Consider the following 13,682-nt stretch of genomic DNA (forward strand, 5'->3'; position numbering starts at 1 on the left):
TGAGACTGTACTATAAATAAAGTTAAAAAAAAAATCGACAATGGTGAGGAAGTTTTAGTAAAGCGGGAAGTAGAGACAGAGATAGAGAGATTAGAGAGGAGGGGGTGAGGATAATTATAATATAATAATCAAGGGGGAAGCGCTAAACCCGGAGGATTATACAGCGCCTGGGGGGGGTGTGGAAGGCATTCAGGCTTAATTCGGGGAACTGGAGCACAGATCCAATTCCCTAAATCAAGAGCCCCTCACCAACATCAAGGAACCTTCCTTGAGGGGAGGGGGTGAGGAGAGGAGGAGGGGAGAGTATATGGAGAGAGAGGGGAATGAGAGGGGATATAATTATCTCAGCTGTAATTAAACGCTTCCTTATTACCAGCCAGACACTTCTCTTAGTGTAGGATCATACCTCAGCCTCCCTCCACGCCCTCCATCCTTCCCTCCCTCCCTCCATCACTCTCTCCCTCCCTCCATCATTCCATCCTTCTCTCCATCCCTCCCTATGTCCTTCCCCTCCATCCCTCCCATCACAGTGGAACAATGAAAAAAAAGAATACAGTGTTACAACTGAATGGGAGTAGTACAGTGGTACACTAGAACGAGATTGGTACAGTGGTAGAGTGAGAGTGGTACAGTGGTAGAGTGAGAGTGGTACAGTGGTAGAGTGAGAGTGGTACAGTGGTAGAGTGAGAGTGGTACAGTGGTACATTAGAACGAGAGTAGTCCACTGGTATACCAGAACGACAGTAGTACAGTGATATACCAGAACGAGAGTAGCACAGTGGTATACTAGAAAGAGAGTAGTACAGTGGTATACTAGAACGAGAGTAGTACAATGGTATATTGGTACAGTATATACATGTGGGTGCTTAGGTACAGCCGTCATTGACAACTGAATGGTTGTTAGGAATCTTCTTCACCGTCCATACATAATTAAACCTTCACATAATTAACGTTAATAAGCACAACTGTAGTGTAGAGACAGTAGTAGCATTTAGTGTACATTCTTACGCCTAAACTGCTCTGTTTCAGAGTGAATTTGTTGGTCTGTAAACAGCGACGGAGAGGGAAGTGAGTAGCGTCCCTTTGCTGGCTGGCTGTTTCAGCCTTAGTCTGTGGGGAAGAGCTGTGAGAAACAGGTGTGTGTGAGACAGGTGTGTGAGACAGGTGTGTGAGAGAGACAGGTGTGTGTTTGTGACAGGTGTGTGTGTGACAGGTTGTGTGACAGGTGTGTGTGTGTGTGTGTGACAGGTGTGTGTGTGTGACAGGTGTGTGTGTGTGAGAGAGGTGTGTGTGTGTGTGTGTGACAGGTGTGTGTGTGTGTGTGTGAGGTAGATGTGTGTGAGAGAGGTGTGTGTGTGTGTGTGACAGGTGTGTGTGAGACAGCTATGTGAGAAACACCTGTGAAACACACGTCTGCTCTACATTTCGTATTTCTTCCCGATGTTTCGACACACATTTCATCAGCTACCACTGAAGGTCAGTTAATGGAAGTTTAAAGTCTATCTACTACACGAGGGTCATTAAGGCTGCATGTCACCTGTTCACCACCAGTCAAGAATACTTTAATACTTAAAACAGTGCATATACACTACATATACAGTGTATATACACTACACCTGTGTATATACACTACATATACTGTGTATATACACTACACCTGTGTATATACACTACATATACTGTGTATATACACTACACCTGTGTATATACACTACATATACTGTGTATATACACTACACCTGTGTATATACACTACACATACTGTGTATATACACTACACATACTGTGTATATACACTACATATACTGTGTATATACACTACATATACTGTGTATATACACTACACATACTGTGTATATACACTACATATACTGTGTATATACACTACACCTGTGTATATACACTACATATACTGTGTATATACACTACACCTGTGTATATACACTACATATACTGTGTATATACACTACACCTGTGTATAGACACTACACATACTGTGTATATACACTACACCTGTGTATATACACTACATATACTGTGTATATACACTACACCTGTGTATATACACTACATATACTGTGTATATACACTACACCTGTGTATATACACTACACATACTGTGTATATACACTACACCTGTGTATATACACTACACATACTGTGTATATACACTACACCTGTGTATATACACTACATATACTGTGTATATACACTACACCTGTGTATATACACTACATATACTGTGTATATACACCACACCTGTGTATATACACTTTTCAGTGTATATACACAGGTATATATACACCACCCAGTGTATATATCCTGGTAGCAGTATACTTTATAGTTTAACGAAGTTAACTTATAAATTATAAGATCCTAATTATAATAATTTGATAATTATAATAATTTTAAAAGAATTACTTATTTCCCAGATATTTCACTTTTTGTTTAAAAAATAAAACTTTTTAAAAAGTTTTGAAATTAAAAATTTTAAAGGTAAAACTTAGACCTTGATTTTCATTTAAATTTTATTGATTTTTTCGACCTTGATTTTTCATTTATTGATTTTTTTTTATTTTCGACCTTGATTTTCATTTAAATTTTATGTATTTTTTATTTTCGACCTTGATTTTAATTTAAATTTTATTGGTTTTTTATTTTCGACTTTGATTTTCATTTAAATTTTATTATTTTTTATTTTCGACCTTGATTTTCATTTAAATTTTATATTTTTTATTTTCGACCTTGATTTTCGTTTAAATTTTATTGATTTTTTTTGACCTTGATTTTTCATTTATTGATTTTTTTTATTTTCGACCTTGATTTTCAATAAATTTTATTGATTTTTTTTTATTTTTGCGCCTCGTAGTAAAATCTTTGTGAATTGTTATCGCCAGAGATGCAGTGGTACAATTTGGGGAACAATGGTGCAAGAGTGGAACAATAGTGGGAAAGTGGTAAAAGTGGAACAATGGTAGGAAACTGGTACAATGGTACAAGAATACACTAGAACAATGGTAGGAAACTGGTACAATGGTACAAGAGTGGAGTATTTGGAGTGGTACAGAGTGAGGTGAAACAAGATCCACTCTGTACGAGCCCTGGGGAGTAGATTATCTCTCTCTCTCTCTCTCTCTCTCTCTCTCTCTCTCTCTCTCTCTCTCTCTCTTCTATGTATAAAGATCTGTTTTATTTTTTATTTCACTGTCTCCCTCTTGCTTTCTTTCTCTTTTTCCCTTTCACTTTTCCCTCTCCCCTTTCTATCCTTTTATCTTCCCATTTTTCCCCTTTCTCCCACGTATCCCTTTCTCTCACCATATTACAGAAGATTAGCCATACAGGAGGCCTACTGGCCTAGCTCAAACTCAGCCCTTGCAAATTTATCCAGCCTATATTTTTTAAGCTACTCATTAGAATGCTATAAAATTGAATGACCATCTTCCAGTAATCCTTTTGCGTGCAGTGAGGTAGAGGTGGCAAGGCTTATTGAACACGGGGATATCTTTCTAGGATCGAGCTGCGACAGGACCACGTCTGATTTATTCCTGTTTTCCATTTGTACATTTCAATCATATCTCCCTAAATTTACACCTCAACAGAGAATGCAAAAAAAAAAAAAAGTGTATCTCTGTTTTCTAATGTATGTTTACCAGCGTATTTATGTTCGTTTTGTAATATTGAGAACAGATGTGTGGCAGGTTGATGGCCATGAATTGCCACAGCTCTGCTGGTAGCGCACCCACCTCACACAGTGTGATCCGTGGTTCGATCCCCGTACGGCTAGAAACATTAGGACGTGTTTTCTTAAGACACCTGCTGTCCCCGTTCACCTAGCAGTAAATAGGTACCTGGGTGTTAGTCGACTAGTGTGGGTCGCATCCTGGGGACAAAACCTAATTTGCCAGAAATGCTCTGCATAACAAGGGGCTTTCTATATAGTAGTATGTCACTGATGTCAGCTATGGTCCGTATAAATTGTATCATGTACGTGTAGATATAAAGATTATTATTACAAGCAGATATTAAACTTTATCATCTTGGAGATGTAAAACTGAACAGTAGAACGTATGAACCTCCAGAATGCTGACTAAATTGATACCTTTGACCACAAGTGACTCGTATTGTCTAACGCTAGACTCTAATACAGGAATTTTTATCCTTTTTTACGATTACAGACCCACGATGTATTGTCGGATATGTACCCAATACCTCCTTCACCAGTTGAGTCATACTGGTATCCTGTTAGATACCAGTATGACTCACCAGTTCTATTAGGTACCAGTATGACTTCCTTGATGCTAGTGAGGGGCTCTTTATCTGGGGAGTTGTATCTGTGCTCCAGTTCCTTGAATTAAGCCTGAATTCCTACCCTTCCCCCCCTCCACAGACGCTGTATAATCCCTACGGGCTTAGCGCTCCCCTCTGATAATCAGTCTGATACAGATGCACCAGCAAGGAAGCTTTCGTAGTAGAATCGATGGAAAAGGTGCAGCAGTTGAAGACGTGGTCATATGTGGGCGGAGCCTATTAGCCTGAGTAGGTTACGCCCATCTGATCTCTGTTAGGATTCCCTGATTTACCAGCTGGTCTTTTTTTTTTTTTTTTTGAGGTCAGGTGGCCTATTACTGCTGATCTTCCCACGCATGAGGTTTAAAGCCTCTTACCTCTAGTCCAAAAAAATCCATCGGATCGGCCGGGTAAGAAAATAAAAATCCTTTTTCCCAGGCGATAATATTTTTTTTTATGTATCTGAGCCCCATTAGCCGCGATTAATAATTCATTAATACTCTGAGGAGGACGCCACGGGGCTTCGATTTAATAGATGCAAATTTCATTAAGGTGTACATAAGCTGATTAGTAGAACCACGTTATGTCTGAAGGAGACAGAAAGCCTTCCTCCCTCCCTCCCTCTCTCTCTCTCTCTCTCTCTCTCTCTCTCTCTCTCTCTCTCTCTCTCTCTCTCTCTCTCTCCCGTTCTCTCTCTCCCGTTCTCTCTCTCCCGTTCTCTCTCTCCCGTTCTCTCTCTCTCACTATGGAAATAGCATGCATATTATGGTTCTCGTGGGGTTAGAGACCCAACATGTCCGTGAAATATTTTAGCTCTTCCAAAATTTTAAGAACCACAACGTGGAGTCAGCAGTGACGCCAGATAACAATGCCTGAAGTATACCTAACTAGAATGTTAGCTTAGATCAGCAGTTAGGGTAAGGTAAATTACGACAAGTAAAAATAGAGTATACCTAGAACAAAGTCGAACACGTCTAGAGTAAATACAGTAAAGCTTTTAGAATACAGCTCTTAAGCAACCAGAATACAGCAAGCAGAACAACAGAACTCAGAACACCACGGCGTTTGTTATCACCGGAATGAACATCGAAGTATCATCAGGGAAAGGCCTTGGGACTCTTCAGATACCCCGCACATAGGAGAGAGAAGTGTATGACGGTGTTTCGGGTCGACTTCGAACATTTATAAATACTAATATACGAAGACGAGGGAGCCAGTATATACAGGAGATGGGGACAGGGACGGGACAGAGATAGAGAAGTAATTGGAGAAATAGTGACAAAGGTAATGCTGATAGAAAGAAAAGTTTTTGAAAACATAAATTTAGGCTAGTTGGTCTAATCTCTGAACGAGTGGGACTTGAAGCCAGGGTAAGCGAGACCTAAAATACACAGGCTTATGAATTTTCCGTCACCTGACGCAGGAATCTGGTTTCAAAGTCTAAGACACCTCACTGGAAGGTTTGTTCTTCTAAATGACTTGAAACTCTCTCCTGCGTGAGGCTGATAATTGTTAGGATAAATGTAAATGATGTTCAAATGACCCGCACATGCGAGAGAGAAGCTTATGACCACGTTTCGGTCCGACTTTGTCCATTTACAAAGTCTTATAAATTATGGTTGTAATTGGCTAGGACAAGTTGAAGATGGCTAGGATAATGTGGATATTCAAGGAAGCGTAATGGTAAGTAAAGCTAGGATAGGCTAGGCTCGTATAGCAGTAATTCGAAAAATACTTCAGCGTCTCTACAAAAGTGCCACTACTTTTATCCACACCACTAGTCATTCTCCACCACCTGCTCCCAGTCTCCACCAGTTCTCCACCAACCCTCCTTCATTCCTGTTCTATCTCGCCACCTGTCCTGCTTCACTCCACCCCTCCATCTCTCCACCTGCCCTCTACCAAGCCAGTTATCCACCTGCCCTTTGCGATCCCTCCTACACGCCCGCTCCATCTCATCACCAGCCCTCCACCAGCCCCGATAATTAGCTCAGTTTGCCTTTAAAATTGGCCACCATTTGTCATTTTACCACCCGCAGAGAAAACGGTCGTCAGCTCAATGGTAGCTGATGGCTGCGTCTCAAACTATCCCTCAAAGTCTTCTCTTATCCCTCTTCTTCTCCCTCATCCCTTTTTAAATAACCCCCTCGTGTATATATACGTTAAAAACCAATATCAAACCAAGCAACTAACATCATAAATGTTGAATAAAACGCCTGAAAGCGGTGAAAAACGGGGAAAACATTTGAGCCGCGGGAGGTAAGCCGGGTAATCGGAGGCATCAAATCAGATCCACTGTCGCGCGGGTGTCGCAGTGACAATAGATTTATTACCAGTGCAAAATAATACGATAACATGTGCCTAGTGCCATTGTTCCCCTCGCCTCGTTCAAATTGTTGCTTCTGCTGCTGAGATGACACATGCTGCGTCCCTGGATGTTACTGCTGCGTTCCTGGATGTTACTGCTGCGTCCCTGGATGTTCTGCGTTCCTGGATGTTACTGCTGCGCTCCTGGATGTTACTGTTGCGTTCTTAGATGTTACTGCTGCGTCCCTGGATGTTACTACTGCGTCCCTGGATGTTACTGCTGCGTCCCTGGATGATGATCTGCGTTCCTAGATGTTACTCCCGCGTTCCTAGATGTTCTTGCTGCTCCCCTGGATGTTACCGCTTCGTCCCTGGATGTTACTGCTACGTACCTGTATTTTACTGCTGCGTCCCCGGATGTTACTGCTGCGTCCTTCGATGGTGATTCTGCGTTCCAGGATGGTATTCCTGCGTCTTTTGCATCCCTTGGTGTTTCTGCATCCCCTGATGGTGTTTCTACGTCCATGGACATTGTTACTGCGTCCCTGGCTGTTTCTGCGTCCCTGGCTGTTGCGTCCCTGGTTGTTGCGTCCCTGGTTGTTGCGTCCTTGGCTGCTGCGACCATAGCTATTGCGTCCCTGGCTGTTAGGTTTTCCTCACTATTGTTAAAATCTGTCACGGGGGTCGCCATCTTTTCGTTGTATTTATGAATATTGATTGTATCTGTCTGTCGCCTTCCGATTGTGTTTGTCTACTGATTGCTTTGTCTTCTGATTCTTTTGTCTTCTGTTCGCTTTTTTTTTTGTCGTCTGATTGCGCTTGTCTTCTGATTTTCTAGTCCACTGATTCTTTTTCTGAACGTTTGTGTAGCATCTTCAAATCGATTACATTGAATTATAAACAATTCCATATAATTACAAATTTCCTCTGTAATATTTTTTCCGATAAAAGGCAGCAGCATTTCAGCACAGTGAACACTAATAACGTCATAGTCACATGTATAACGGGGCTTAGGTATAACGGGACTTAGACGAACAACAGGATCAAAGGGGCAGACATCACTAATTAATGACATCAACGTCATTGCTACATGTTCAACAGGGAATTCGATACAAAGTAGCATTGTTGATGACAGCAGTAGCAGCAGTAGCAGCAGCAGCAGCAGCAGTAGCAGCAGTAGCAGCAGTGGTAGTATTACCAGTAACAGTGTAGTGGTATTAGTAGTGGAGGTAGTAGCAGTGGTAATAACAGCGGTAACAGTAATAGTTATAGCAGTGGTAGTAGTAGTAATAGCAATAGTTGTGGTAACAGCGGCAGTAACAGCATCAGCTTGATCCAACGTTATGATTCTGATGATTCTTACATCAATGTTAAAATTAGGATTATACTTAGATACCTAAAGTCAGTGCCGGATCAGCCGGGCTGTGGCTCGTACGTTGGACTGCGTGCGCCCAGCAGTAACAGCCTAGTTGATCAGGCCCTGATCCATCGGGAGGCCTGGTCATGGACCGGGCCGCGGGGGCGTTGATCCCCGGAATAACCTCCAGGTAACCTCCAGGTAACTCCCTCAGCTTCGGCTGAATATTCTGCATATTTCTTTTGTCTTGTATATTCATGCGTTATAATTTATTCTTAGCGATTTGAAATTTTTTTCGCTTAGACCTACAGTGTACATAATATGCACATTGTTGGTCTATATGTTGGTATATATGTTGGTCTACATGCATTGGTGTATATAGGGATGTACTGTATATATCAGCATGTATATACTAGCAATTTATCTTAATACCAACATGAAATATTCTGGACCAGTGTTGTAGAGATGACCCTAATGACCCCTCGGGTAATACTCTAAACCGTAGTAACCAACCAGCCAGTACAAGCGCCAACTGGTTGTTAGTACCCAAGTGGGTTACAGAGAGAGAGAGAGATTAAGTTTATGTAGGTATAGGTACACATAAGTGCAATTATCATACACAGTAACATATGTGCATAAATTACCCAGCAGGATAACCCAAAAATGTCAAACACAGTGACTTATTTCCATTTAGGGTCCTCACTTATTTCCATTGGGGGTCCTCACTTATTTCCATTGGGGGTCCTCACTTATTTCCATTGATGGCCCTCACTTATTTCCATTGGTCCTTAATTATTTCCATTGGGATTCTTATTTCCATTGGGATCCTTATTTCCAGTTTGATACTTATTTCTATTGGGATCCTTATTTCCATTGGGATCCTTATTTCCATTGGGATCCTTATTTCCATTGGGATCCTTATTTACATTGAGATCCTTATTTCCAGTTGGATCCTTATTTCCAGTTGGATCCTTATTTCCAGTGGGATCCTTATTTCCAGTGGGATCCTTATTTCCAGTTGGATCCTTATTTCCAGTTGGATCCTTATTTCCAGTGGGATCCTTATTTCCAGTGGGATCCTTATTTCCAGTGGGATCCTTATTTCCAGTGGGATCCTTATTTCCAGTGGGATCCTTATTTAAACTAGGGTCGCCCTTGATCCCAGGCGGTGGTGACGGGAGGTAGTCAGAGGTGATAATAGACTCTTCGTAGCTTGGGATCACTCCACCAACCCGACATAATAAATCATAACCAGAATTGAGCATCATCAGGAAGGGATCCCATCCGATGAAATTTAACCCTGACGAATCATTTCGTCTATAGTTTATTTTAGTTTTGAGTCGATTCCAATCTTTTAGGAGATTGGAATAGGATTGAGAGTAGGTGTGATTGTACGTAGCGAGATAGTGAAGGAGAAAGGTGGGAAAGTTATGGATGAGAGGGATAAATGGGCACTCTAACGAGGTGAGAGGGGGAGTGACTGCCCTCTCCCGCCCTCTTCAGAGTACAATGGAAGCCACCTGTTCTACCCACCGCAATATGGCGCTCACCCTACCATGGTGATGGTGGGTACCCACCCTACCATGGTGAGGGGGTACCCACCCTACCATGGTGAGGGTGGTGTACCCTGCCTACCATGGTGATGGTGGGGTACCCTGCCTACCATGGTGGTGGTGGAGTACCCACCCTACGATGGTGATGGTTTGGTACCCACCCAACCATGGTGAGGGGGTACCTACCCTACCATGGTGATGGTGGGGTACCCTGCCTGCCATGGTGATGGTGGGGTACCCTGCCTGCCATGGTGATGGTGGGGTACCCTGCCTGCCATGGTGATGGTGGGGTACCCTGCCTGCCATGGTGATGGTGGGGTACCCTGCCTGCCATGGTGATGGTGGGGTACCCTGCCTGCCATGGTGATGGTGGGGCACCCTGCCTCCCATGGTGATGGTGGGGTACCCTGCCTACCATGGTGGTGGTGGAGTACCCACCCTACGATGGTGATGGTTTGGTACCCACCCTACCATGGTGAGGGGGTACCTACCCTACCATGGTGATGGAGTACCCTGCCTGCCATGGTGATGGGGCACCCTGCCTGCAATGGTGATGGTGGGGTACCCACTTTACCATGGTGATGGTGGGGTACCCACCCTACCATGGTGATGGTGGGGTACCCACCCTACCATGGTGATGGTGGGGTACCCACCCTACCATGGTGATGGTGGGGTACCCACCCTACCATGGTGATGGTGGGGTACCCACCCTACCATGGTGATGGTGGGGTACCCACCCTACCATGGTGATGGTGGGGTACCCACCCTACCATGGTGATGGTGGGGTACCCACCCTACCATGGTGATGGTGGGGTACCCACCCTACCATGGTGAGAGGGTACCTACCCTACCATGGTGATGGTGGGGTACCCTGCCTGCCATGGTGATGGTGGGGTACCCTGCCTACCATGGTGAGGGTAGGGCACCTTGCCTACCATGGTGAGGGTGGGGCACCCTGCCTACCATGATGAGGGTGGGGCACCCACCCTACAGTAGTGAGGGTGGGGTACCCACCCTACCATGATGATGGGGGGTACCCACCCTACCATGATGATGATGGGTACCCACCCTACCATGATGATGGGGGTACCCACCCTACCATAATGATGGGTGGTACCCACCCTACCATGATGATGGGGGTACCCACCTACCTACCTGGAGGTTGCCTGGAGGTTATTCCGGGGATCAACGTCCCCGCGGCCCGGTCCATGACCAGGCCTCCCGATGGATCAGGGCCTGATCAACTAGGCTGTTACTGCTGGCCGCACGCAGTCCAACGTACGAGCCACAGCCCGGTTGATCCGGCACTGACTTTAGGTATCTGTCCAGCTCTCTCTTGAAGGCAGCCAGGGGTTTATTGTCAATTCCCCTAATGCTTGATGGGAGGCTGTTGAACAGTCTTGGGCCCCGGACACTTATGGTGTTTTCCCTTAGTGTACCAATGGCGCCCCTACTTATTATTGGGGGCATTTTGCATCGCCTGCCCAGTCTTTTACTTTCGTAGGGAGTGATTTCTGTGTGCAGATTTGGGACCATTCCTTCCAAGATTTTCCAAGTGTAGATTATGATATATCTCTCCCTCCTGCATTCCAACGAGTACAAGTCAAGTGCTTCCAAGCGTTCCCAGTAGTTAAGGTGCTTGACAGAACTTATACGTGCAGTAAAGGATCTCTGTACACTCTCTAGATCTGCGATTTCACCTGCTGTGAATGGAGATGTTAATGTACAGCAGTATTCCAGCCTAGAGAGAACAAGTGATTTGAAAAGGATCATCATTGGCATGGCATCTCTCGTTTTGAATGTCCTCATTATCCATCCTATCATTTTCTTTGCACGTGCGATCGTAGCACTGTTGTGATCCTTGAAAGTGAGATCCTCAGACATTACTACTCCCAGGTCCCTTACATTATTTTTCCGCTCTATTCTTAGATAACTAGAACTCTGTTCTAGTTATCTAAGAACAGGCAACCTCTCTTCCTTTTTTAAATTATTATTATTATTATTATTATTATTATTATTATTATTATTATTATTATTATTATTTGGGGAAGAGCTAAGCTCGTCAATGTTACTCGGCTCATGAAGAGTGGAAAGATCCAAGGATAGAAAGAATAGTTCCAATTCCTCGGATCAACATCCCTTCATCAGCATTAAGCCATAACAAAGGTCTTGCTATAGAGTAGCTTATTCATGTTAACTATATACTGAAATATATAGAAAAGTTTGAAAAGTTCAATTTCTCCTCTGGAAGGTTCAACTTCTCCTCTGGAAGGTTCAACTTCTCCTCTGGAAGGTTCAACTTCTCCTCTGGAAGGTTCAGCTCCCCCTCTGGAAGGTTCAGCTCCCCCTCTGGAAGGTTCATCTCCCCCTCTGGAAGGTTCAGCTCCCCCTCTGGAAGGTTCATCTCCCCCTCTGGAAGGTTCAACTCACCCTCTGGAGGGTTCAACTCCCCCTCTGGAGGGTTCAACTTCCCCTCTGGAGGGTTCAACTCCCCCTCTGGAGGGTTCAACTCCCCCTCTGGAAGGTTCAACTCCCCCTCTGGAGGGTTCAACTCCCCCTCTGGAGGGTTCAACTCCCCCTCTGGAGGGTTCAACTCCCACTCTGGAAGGTTCAACTCCCCCTTCACTCACCAGCGACGAGGAGACCCATCCACTTACCCATCCCAAGCATGTCTCCCCTGTGTCCCCTCTATCCATAATCCGTCCACCACCACGGCCCCAACATCCATCAGCCATCAAGCCAGGTAGGGGAGAGAGGAAGGAGAATGAGAGAGAGAGAGAATGAATTCGTATTATCATTAGGTACAGGGATACCTTTTACCCAACAACTGAGCACTTCCAGTAGGTGCTTGAAGTACCTACTGCAGGTTTCTTACACAAGTTATGGTATTCCAGCAGGTACTTCAGTTTTTTTAAGATATTTAACTCTGGATACTACCCACAACAGTGGGCTAACACACGGGTGTCCTTTTTTTTTTTTGTTTTTTTTTTTTTTGTTTTACTTGGATCTACTAAATGGTTATAATCATAACCATATATTTTAAAGATGTAGAGGGGTAAGCCAGCGGAAGGCCTTGGTCAGATGATCAAAAGCTCCAGCAGCGGGTCATCAAATGACTAAGACCTGCGTCAGAAACCTTAACTAATCTACAGGTATAACCTAACCTGGACAAGGTCAGCAGAGGTGTTAGGAAATGTGCCTGTGTGTCTTTGTGTTAGGGAATCGAACCCTAGACCTTGCGACTGTGATTCGAGAGAGAGAGAGAGAGAGAGAATGGGAGGGGAAAGTTGGGGAATGGAGGGGAGGGAAAGGCTACGACACGAACATCCATCAGAGGGCAGCCAGCGTCAAACCTTGGGGTGAGGTCATTTGTTGTGTGTGTGTGTGTGTGTGTGTGTGTGTGTGTGTGTGTGTGTGTGTGTGTGTGTGTGTGTGTGTGTGTATGTATGTATGTATGTATGTATGTATGTGTGTATGTGTGTATCATCAACTTATAGACATAGGAACATACACGCTGGTGGTGACTTGTCTTTTAGTAATTAATTCATCATAAAATGACTTTGATAAATTTCCAAAGGCTTCAGTATTTCTCTCCTCCACCTTCAGTTCACTGAATTGTTCCATCGTTCTGGTACTCTTCAACTTCACTTAGTTCCCAAGTTAGAGGCTGGTAAAAAATTATCTGTTCTCTTGAGGCTGTTAAAAAATCACTTGTGTCTTGCCTGTATTGAAGATCTTACAAGGAGATGCTGTTGATCTTACAAGGAGATGCTGTGTTGATCTTACAAGGAGATGCTGTGTTGAAGATCTTACAAGGAGATGCTGTTGATCTTACAAGGAGATGCTGTGTTGATCTTACAAGGAGATGCTGTGTTGAAGATCTTACAAGGAGATGCTGCGTTTCTTCTCGTCTTCTCATCAGTCAACAAGGTCATCGTCAGCAATCTCAGCATTTAGGTCTAGGGAACCATTTTCTTAAATCTTCGTACCATTTCTATGTGAGCCATATATACAAATTTTTGATCTAATATGATTTGTGAACGGTTTTTCCCATCACCTCATCCGTATATGTGAAAAGTTTTACAGAACTATTACGAAATCAAAAAGCTGAATTACGATCCGAAATTTCTGAAAACTGGTAAATTTAAACTGATACCTTTTTTTTCAATGTGAAAATT

At 43.7% G+C, this 13,682-nt stretch overlaps 1 long non-coding RNA gene across 3 annotated transcripts in view; it reads left to right on the forward strand.

The window, feature by feature from the left end:
- The first annotated feature begins 1,147 nt into the window (after positions 1-1,147).
- The window catches only part of LOC128701134 (uncharacterized), a 71,067-nt gene continuing 58,532 nt past the window's right edge, over positions 1,148-13,682 (forward strand). Inside the window, exon 1 of one of the 3 annotated variants that reach the window (XR_011394038.1) lies at positions 1,148-1,476. This is a non-coding gene — a long non-coding RNA (uncharacterized lncRNA). The remainder of the gene's footprint in view (positions 1,477-13,682) is intronic. The other 2 variants (XR_011394039.1, XR_011394037.1) reach the window with 2 other exon arrangements.

Source organism: Cherax quadricarinatus, chromosome 73, assembly GCF_038502225.1.
Source record: "Cherax quadricarinatus isolate ZL_2023a chromosome 73, ASM3850222v1, whole genome shotgun sequence".
NCBI lineage: Eukaryota > Metazoa > Arthropoda > Malacostraca > Decapoda > Parastacidae > Cherax > Cherax quadricarinatus.